Genomic DNA, 6,725 nt, shown 5'->3' with positions numbered 1-6,725 from the left:
TCAGACACTCCAGAAGAGGGTGTCAGATCTTGTTACGGATGGTTATGAGCCACCATGTGGTTGCTGGGATTTGAACTCCGGACCTTCAGAAGAGCAGTCGGGTGCTCTTACCCACTGAGCCATCTCACCAGCCCCTGAAGCAGAACTTCTTTACCAAGGCCTCGGGCGAATCTGCAGAGTCATGTACATTTCCCAGATTATCATTTATTATCCCTGTGTGTGAGTGATGTATGTGTGGCACGTGGAGGTCAGAACTGTCACATGGGCCTGGGGATCTAACACAAGGTCAGCACTTGGCGCCTGGCAGACACATTACCTGCTGTGCCATCTCACTGGCTCCCAGTTTTCATTGAGAATGATTTTTATCATCACCTTCCTGCTTATGACTTGGTAATAAATTGTTATCAACTCAATCACAACCATCATAAGCCCAAATTGTCTCTATTGGGTTGGACAGTAAAATACAATCTCTCATGCTGTCTCTTCGGGCAACCCTTTTTTCTTGGGTTGATTTAGGTTTGTTTTCTTTCTTCTTATTTTGTTTGTTTTTCTTTTGTGTTTTTTGAGCCAGGATCTCCCTATGTAGCCCTGACCTTGAACTCCAATCCTCCTGTCTCAACACATACACACACACACACCACCCCTGCCAGAAAGTTCTTCCATCTTTATTGACACAATCTGGCTACATGTTCAGCTCATTATTGTGACTTTAAATTTCTCCGCCGTCATGTTTCTAACACACCAGTCTGATTGTGAACCCTTCTGAGAGTTTCATTTTTATCCCTCAGAATCCTGCAAGTCAGATGCTTTCACAAGTCCTTCTTGGCTTCAGTCTTGGCTCTGAGCGCCATCTAGTGTACAGACTCTGTTACAACACCAAACCCTAACTTAACCGCTCATCTGGTTGGGTCACTGAGCTCGTGTCCCACCCCCACCCCCGAGCGGGGTCACTTTGGGCAACTGGCATTTGTGACTTCCCTGTGTTTTGGACATCTGATTTTGGAAAATCATCTGTAGTGTTCTTAATCCCTGAGGGGAAAGTTTTTAAATATTGGTTAATGTTAGAGCCTAAAGCAGCAACGTTCAGTGACTACTGTTTCAAGTTAACACCTGAAGTGGAATGCAGCTAAATGTGGCTACAAAGATAATTGCCGGAAGCCAACATCTCTCCAAACCTGAAAATCCATTGTGCTTGTTTTGTGTGTGCGTGTGTGTGTGTGTGTGTGTGTGTGTTGTATTGTTTGGTCTGTTATGCTAAATGGGGGGGTGTTGGGGGGGATTGTTTTTGTTCTTTTGGGGTTTCTTTGGGGGGAGGTTTTTTTGTCCCCATCCTTGAAAACATGCAGAATAACCTGCCCTGACAGGTTTGGCTGTAATGCATCCAATCAACACGAAAGCTGTGGCTCAGCCGGCAGAAAAAAAAACAACCCACGAACCAACATTCCTATGCAGCTGACCCAGCGGAGGGGACAGCTAGGTGGCCGAGTGCTCATGCAGTGTGGCTGGCTCCAGCACTGCAAAGGTAAAAGCCATACAACTCTGTCCAGGCCGTTCTGAGCCAGCATGCTCAGGCTGCAGCAGGGACAAGTGTGGTGCCCTCTGACGTAGCAGTGTTCCTGACACAGCCCATCACCCCAGCACAAGGTCACCGGCTTCATTTGTCCCCACCCCCTCAGTTCGGGGCTGAAGACATGGCTTAGAGGTTAGGAGTGTATTGGAACTTCTGAGTTCTTCAAACCTTGCTTTTAGTGGTGCTTCTTAAATGCTTTAACCTCCCTTTTAGCTCACCACCCACTGGAGGTAGTGCAAAAGAACGGGTGGATGGGGTGGGGTGCAGTGGACCTGTTTAGAAAGGTTCTTTAGAACAGCTCCCATCTGTGTTGTCTGGAAATCAGCAGTTCAGTTCACAGGTCAGCGGCGGCAGCTTGATCCACTCGCCAACACTTCACGGATACACCAGCAGTCCCGTTCGGTCGAGTCGGGACAGCAAACAGGAATGGGCAGCGGTGGCAAACCCAGCAGAGACAGCTTTTGCTCACGTCAGCAGGAAGGGCCTGGAGGAACACCAGGAGACGTTCTCGGCCCGTGCCTCTCTCTGCAAAGTGAAGATCAGCGAAGACTCGAGACGCAGAAGCATGACACAGCTAGCTGTACCGGCAAGCCAAGCGCTCTCTCTGTCACTCCTCACTCCGTCGAGCCCTATTTATACCCTCCAAACCTCGAGTGTCCTCTACCTCTGTGTCTCTGACCAGCCTGGGCAATGTGGTTGGCTCAGGGTTAGACAGAAGGAAAGACAAATACTTTATTAACTGTAAGCAAAAATGAACCTCCTCTAAGCAAGCTGGAGGTCGCTGGTGTTGGTGTGCAGTGCCTGCTAACTGCCTCCCTGGGGCAGTGTGGATCTGTGTAGAGATTGCAGACTTCCACCTCAGACTGAGTTCCTTGAGATTTTCCTCTTTCATGGTTAGTTTTATGTGTCAACTGGGTAGAACGCGGGGCACCCAGATAACTGGCCAGTCGATAATTGGTAGTGGTGGTGTTTTGTGTTCTAGAGTAACTCGAAACTAGATCGATAGAATCAGATAAGGCAAATTTCTGTCAGCCAAGTGCCACAAAGGATCAGGAAGGCTGGAGGACAGATGGTCCAGTTCCAGAGGCGCTGGCCCTGAGTTCACTCCTCAGCTTGGGTGAACACACACCCATGGGCCCCTCTCCTAGTTGCTGTGGGTGAACACTGGAATCAAGAAGGTGAAGCAAAGCCAGGCAGTGGTGGCACACGCCTTTAATCCCAGCACTTGGGAGGCAGAGGCAGGCAGAGGCAGGTGGATTTCTGAGTTCGAGGTCAGCCTGGTCTACAGAGTGAGTTCCAGGACAGCCAGGGCTACACAGAGAAACCCTGCCTCAAAAAAAAAAAAAAAAAAAAAAAAAAAAAAAAAAAAAAAGGGGGGGAAAAAAAAAAAAAAAAAAAAAAAAAAAAAAAAAAAAAAAAAAAAAAAAAAAAAAAAGGTGAAGCAAGTTTGCAAGTTTGGGACCAGCCTAGGCTGTACTTTAAAGGAGAAGTTGCGTATTTCCCTGCCTTGTGAAGTACAATTTGAGTCTCCAGCCTCACCCCTGATCTTCCAGGCACAGAAGGCCAGAGTTAACCTACCAGGACCTCCCCGGAGAGCACAGAAGATCCATGGCTGCTGCTTAGGCATTGTCATTACATAACCATTGCATATCATCTGGCTCAAGCCAGATGTTTCCTGACCTCTATACAGTGTTGGCTTTTTAAATAGTTCATTAAGTGAAAATTTTAGCTGATGTAAGCTTATAACAACAATAAAACCAGTATGCATTGGTGGGGAATGGGAGAGCACTTGTCTTGCATATGAACAGCCCTGGGTTCAACAGACTATCACGTGGTATTGGGGTACATTTATTCATTGTCTAGTGTTTAAATCGTGCAGATATCAAAATCTTCAAACACTTGTCATTTCTCTGTGGTGAAAACGTTTAAAACCTTTTTTGATCATTTGCTTGTTTGTTTAGATACACACTATGACTGCTCCCCTTGACACCCTCCTGTGAAATAGCACACTCAGCTTCTTGCTCTTCTGCTATAACTGAGCACCCATCCCTACACCCCCTTACTGTCCCCAGCCTCCAGTGACCATGGGTTCAGCCTCTTTGAACAAAGCCTTTTCGTAATCCATCATTAGTGAAACTATAAGATGCCCGCTTTTCTGCACCCTGGCTTATTTCACTTAATGCATTGTTGAGTTCCATCGATGGTGTGGGATTTGCTGCCTAGCTACAGGTAATGCATTTTCGTTGTTCATCGCTGGCACACACTGCAATTGATCCCGTGTCTGGCCAATGCTACAGTAGACATAAGAGTACAGATGTCTGTTGTAAATTAAGCTATGCCATATATAATTTCAATGTGTTAATTTATCATAGGAATGAAACTAGAGCACCCATTAACCCTTCTGAACCCTTATAACATAGGAATAATAAGACTGTCTTGGAGCAGTCGTGAAAACAAAACACAGGTCATAAATTTGTCAAAAGGAAAACTTACTACTGAATGGGTTACGGTTCTAACAGCCTTTGTTAGAGATAAAATTGAAGCATCCTCCATTTTACAAAATAGGACAAGGGCTCCCACTGGGCAGGAGTAAAGCAAGGTATCATTGCATTAACAGTACAAGACTATGAGAAGTAAGATAAAGCAGATCTGAGTAGCTCTGGGGACCAAACACGAGACCTCGAATGTGCTAGGCAAGCACTGTCCCACTACACCACACCCCAGCCTGGCATCTCTTTCCTGTAACAATTGAAGCAAAAGCCAGCTCGGCTCCTAATTCACCTCCTAGTTCACATCACTCAGCCTGGACTCTGGGTCTTTGAAAGAGCTGGTCCATCTGGTGCCAAGTGGTTAGGAGGCATTTAATTTCCACTCTGACTTTGGACTCGTAGAGCATGCAGCAGGAACTTGCTCTGAACAATGACATCCCATAATTTTTTTTAATTTAATTTAATTTTTTTAAATTATTTTTTTATTATTATTTTCTTTATTTACATTTCAAATGCTATCCCGAAAGTTCCCTATACCCTCCCCACCCCTGCTCCCCTACCCACCCACTCCCATTGCTTGGCCCAGGCCTTGCCTTGTGCTGGGTCATATAAAGTTTGCAAGACCAAGGGGCCTCTATTCCCAGTGATGGCTAATTAGGCCATCTTCTGCTACATATGCAGCTAGAGACACAAACTCAGGGGGTACTGGTTAGTTCATATTGTTGTTCCACCTACAGGGTTGCAGCCCCCTTCAGGTCCTTGGGTACTTTCTCTAGCTCCTCCATTGGGGACCCTGTGTTCCATCCAATAGCTGGCTGTGAGCATCCACTTCTGTGTTTGCCAGGCAATCATCCCATAATTTTTGCCCAGTATCTTCTAAGTGTTAGGTTAGTCACTGTCACTTCACATTGAATGCCACCATGCCATAGGGACTCTGACCACTTCCTGTCTGAGAGGCTGATCTCTGGACTACAGTCTACAGCCTAATCATAATCACAATGGACCAACTACTTCTTCCTACAGGGCTTGATTGCTTGGTTTGTATGGCCCTTGCTCCGTCAGACTCCCTAGGAGGAGACTGGAGAAGGATAAGAAGAGTAAACACAAAAAAAAAAAAAAAAAAAAAAAAAAAAAGAAAAAAAAAAAGAAGAGTAAACACCCACCCACACGAGGGGAGGACACTGGCAATGAATGAGAAGCAGTAGGAACAGCCCTGCTATTCCACTGCCACCCATCCCCCCCACCCCAACCTTTCTTGGTTCACCCCTACCTGGTGCCTTGGGAGTATGCCACGTCTCCCAGCTTCCTGCCTAGCAGGTAGCCATTAGACCAACCAGATCGCACTGCCCTTAGGGAACTAATTTTCCAACTCCCTCCCTGGTAACTTCATCAAAACTGGAACGACTGTAGCACTGTTGGCTAAGAGAGTGCACATTCTGACTTCACAGAGGCAGCTCCAACCAGCTAAGCTCTTGTTGGCCTCTAAGGAAATGAGAGGAAGATAGAGCCCCTCAGGGTGGGATCAAACAGCAGACAGTCAGTAACTGATCAAAGCAACTCCATCAGGAGAAAAAGGTACAGAAGAGCCTACATTCAGGGCTAGAGAGGAGACCCTGTGGTCACAGATAAAAACTAAAAAACTCCAAAGGTGTAATTCTCCCCCCTCCCCCACTGCCCCTCTCAGCCACTCCTTCAAGCCCACCCATCTCCACTCCTTTGTGACACAGAGTCAGTTTCTACCAAGGACTCACAGCCACCACTCTAGGCTGGGATCCAGACCAGAGCACTGCTTAGTCTCCACCATCATACTTCGGAACAAGACAGGCTGACTCCATGACAGCCTTCAAAAATTGGCAGTTCAGACCTAAATCTCTGTTTTTCAAGAACTGGGCAAGTCCAGGCCTCAGAAGCTACCCACCACCTGTCCTGAAGCGAGGACAATGGGTCAGCAGCAGTTTCCAGACTTCCTCAGCAACAGTTTCCAGACCCCCAGTCCCCTCCACAATGGAATGTCCCTAGAAATGGAGTAAGATAAAGATAACCTCCAGAATCCCCTAAGTGCTTTAAATCAAGCCTGCAAGTTCTCTCTAGCTTGGTCATGGGAGACCCCAGCATACTGGACTTCTGCAGAATAAAACACTCTTTGCATTGACGAACTATTTGAGTCCGGGGAATCATTCTTTGGAGAGTCACGGACCCTTACAGGAACACTCAGTCTTATCCCAGATGTCTTTATCAAACCTTCCTCTCAGGCTCGGGGAGCTGTGTGGAGGAGGAGGCAGAAAGGATGCAAGAGCCAGAAGGGATGGAAGATACCAAGAAGCGACAGTGTCTTCCAGACACAACAGGACTGATACACATACGAATTCAGTAACTGTGGCAACACATGTAAAACTTCTCAGATTTAAATCCCAGCACAGACAGAGAAGTAGGCACGCAGTCCCCTACCTCACCAAACACCACTTGCTGGGAAAGGTAAAATCAGTTTTCTCCAATGGAGTGTCGCTGAGGATATCAGCCACACTCCAGGGTAAGCCCCGTACCCAAGAGAATTTGACAAACACAAAATAGAATGGTTCTTTGTGTGCTTCTTTTCTTTGGGATTTGCTGCTGCTGTTGGCCACGTGAGGCCACAGCCAGGCCACCATGTACAGACATGAGGGAAG

The sequence above is a fragment of the Mus pahari genome, chromosome 9, assembly GCF_900095145.1.
Source record: "Mus pahari chromosome 9, PAHARI_EIJ_v1.1, whole genome shotgun sequence".
NCBI classification, from domain to species: Eukaryota; Metazoa; Chordata; class Mammalia; order Rodentia; family Muridae; genus Mus; species Mus pahari.
This window is presented reverse-complemented; position numbering follows the sequence as displayed.